Source organism: Otolemur garnettii, unplaced genomic scaffold (assembly GCF_000181295.1).
Source record: "Otolemur garnettii isolate 467f Iridium unplaced genomic scaffold, OtoGar3 scaffold00065, whole genome shotgun sequence".
NCBI classification, from domain to species: Eukaryota; Metazoa; Chordata; class Mammalia; order Primates; family Galagidae; genus Otolemur; species Otolemur garnettii.
In genome coordinates, this window is record NW_003852460.1 from 581,923 (window position 1) to 585,467 (window position 3,545).

Below are 3,545 nucleotides of genomic sequence, written 5' to 3' on the forward strand. Positions count from 1 at the left end.
CACATGTCTACACAGCACAGAGCAATTTCCAAACACACATCTAGACAACACAGCACATTTCTATACACAATAAAACACACTTAACTCAAACACACATCCACACACAGCACAACAGAAACACATATGCTTCTCTACCCGACAAAACACTATTCATTCACACAGAGTTCTATTCATTCACACACACTTCTATTCATTCACACAGACTTCTATTCATTCACACACACTTCCATAGACAGCACAGCACACAAAACACACGTCTATACACAATAGCAACACTGAACACACCCCCCAAATGCACACAAATCTATACACAGCACAAAACACTCAACATATTAACACACATCATGTACACACAATCCTGCTACTCAGCCTACACGCATTTAAATACATAGGCTCGGTGCCTATGACTCAGTGGCTAGGGTGCCAGCAACATACACCAGAGCTGGTGGGTTAGAATCCAGCCTGGGTCTGCCAAACAATAATGACAACTACAACCAAAAAACAGCTGGGCGTTGTGTCAGGTACCTGTAGTCCCAGCTACTTGAGAGGCTGAGGCAAGAAAATTGCTTACACCCAAGAGTATGAGGTTGCTGTGAGCTGTGACACCACAGCACTCTACTGATGGCAATATAGTGAGACTGTCTCAAAAAAAAAAAATACACAACAGAACATCACATGTCTGTGACATCTGCAACACACACTGTATGGATAGTAAGACACAGCTGGGCACAGAGGCTCATGCCTGTAATCCCAGCACTGTGGGAGGCTGAGGAGGGAGGATTGCTTGAGCTCAGGAGTTCAAGGCTTATCTGAGTGAGAGTGAGACCCCCAACTCAGGAAAAATATTGAAAAATTTAGGCGCTGTGGCGAGTGCCTATAATCCCAGAGGCTGTGGAGGCTGAGGCAGTGGGAGTCTGAGGTCACAGTGAGCTATGATGCCATTGCACTCTGCTCAGGGCATAGGGTGGGACTCTGTGCCAACAAAAAAATTACAATAAAAAAAAACAAGACAGAAAAATATACACAGATCACGCATAAACATACACACGGCACACTGTGACACATCGACACACACCACAAACTGCACACACACATACATCACATAAATCACGCAGACAGCACAACAGACACCTCCCTCACATCACAAATCACTCCCCTCCACATACACCTCTGTGTAACACACTCCACACAGACACTCTGACACACACACAGCACACCACACACAAACACAGTTATACATACACACATCACACAGTACGCACACAACACAACCACAGCCACACACACACACACACAGGTCACATACACAGCATACCACACACAAACACAGTTATACACACACACATCACGCAGTACACACACCACAGCCACAGCCACACACACACAGCCACACACTCTGACACTCACACAGCACATGATTCACAAACACAATTACAGTGTTTCCCCGAAAATAAGAGCTACCCAAAAAATAAGCCTTAGCAGGATGTCTATGCATTTATTAAATATAAGCCCTACCCTGATAATAAGGCCTAGTGGTGGGCGTGGCTATGCAGATTAATGGGCGTAGCCATGCAGCATATCTGCATAGCTGTGCCATGCATTTTGGCACAGAGAGGAAGACATCCCCTGAAAATAAGCCCTAGTGTGTCTTCTTGAGAAAAAATAAATATAAGACAGTGTCTTATTTTTGGGGAAACACAGAATATATACACACATCACACAGTACGCACGCACTACAACCACAGCCACTGCCACACACACACCCCCCACCTGCAGGCTCCAGCCAGTGTCACTTCTCAGTTTAATGTGAGTTTCCGGATCTTTCAGGGCTGAGAACTGAGCATGAGGTGTGAGGGCAGATTGCACAGTGACTTCTCAGATTCAACTTGCCCTTCCCCGGGTGGATGAGGGAGCCTGAGCTCATAGCTCCCACCTCCCTGGGAATAATCCCTTGAACACCCTGCCCTGTTATTGGTTCCTTTCACCACTTTTCACCCAGATCCAGGGTGCAGTGGGGCCAGCCTGTGTGGGGCTAGCATGGGGGCTCCCCCAGTGCACATGGGGGGACCAAACAGGGGCCGCATCCCCTGGCTGCTAATTAGCATGGGTTCATTGCCTTCTTTATAGGGTCAGGCCCAATGCTTGCAAATATTATGAAACAGCCTCAGACCCCAAAGACCAGCGCTTTCCAGATACATGAATGCCTCTGTGTCTAGCTGCTTTGCTCCAGGACTCAGGGAAGGAGCCTTTTCTTATCAGCAGGAGCCCAAGAGGACCTCGTCGAAAATAATTCCATCTTTCATTAGACATCCTGTGTTTATCACTGCACGTTGCCAGAAAGAGTTGGAAAATGTACCAAATTGGTACAGATACATTTACATCACAGGCTGCTTGGGCCAACAGGGAGTTTAGAGGTCTGTGATCGAGGAGGGCGGCATCTTGTATTAGGTTTTTCATGAGGGGGCGCGAATGGAAATTGGTGGGCAACGACTGGGCGTGGTGGCCGTGTCCTGATTTCAAATTTGTGTCTTCCCCTGACCGAGCTGAGTGTCGACTCCTGCAACCTGTGTGTGTGTGTGTGTGTGCGTGTGCGAGTGTGGGTGTGAGGGTGGGGTAGCTGGTCAGCTCCGCAGGCTGACACCAGGACTCCACAACAAAACCATCTGCATAAATTATCACAGGTTCTGGTGACAGCAAGTTGACTTTTCATGAGCCTGTAACAACGTCCCCGGTGGAGACTGTGTGAATTTCTGGAAATCATTGCATTTTCATAGCTTTGGCACCGAGTGGAAGTGGCCGCTCTGGGTTTTGAATTTCCTCAGTCATAAATAAGAGCTATTTGGGGTTTTTGTCCAATTTTTTTTTCTTCCCCTTACAAAAAGAAATGTCTGATTATCAGATGGAACGTGCAGATTTTTTTTTTAAATTCCCTTGCTTTTTTTATTTCTCTGCTTTTTGTTGTTGTTGTTGAGACAGAGTCCCACCCTTTGCCCCTGAGCAGAGTGCACTGGCATCATAGCTCCCAGCAACCTCAGACTCAGGCTCTGGGCATCCCTCTGCCTTAGCCCCGGGAAGCCACTGGGATTACAGGTGCTTGCGGTGGCACCTGGCTGCCAGTTTTTTTTCTTTTTTCCAGTTTTTTTTTCTTTGTTTTTAGGACTCAGTGTCTCATTCTTGCTCAGGCAATTCTCGAACTCCTGAGCTCAAGCAATCCTCCCTCCTCAGCCTCCCACAGTACTGGGATTACAGGCGTGAGCCACCACACCCAGCAGGAGGAACATGGAGATTCTAATCTGCACCGAGAAGGCTTCAAGGAGTGAGCTCCCAGGCTTCTTGGTGTGAAGTAGAGAGTTGGCTGGTCCCTGAAACCCTCCATCTCGGGGGTTACGGTCTTTACACTGATACCACAACTGTGTGTGCATCAGAGTTGCCTTTTTCTGGGCAATGGTGTTACAGGTGGCTGGTGGCAGGTTCTGGAAGCCACAGAGACGTATCAGGAGCGAGGAAAGCAAGCAGAGTCCTTCAGCACAGGCATCCTCTCTGCC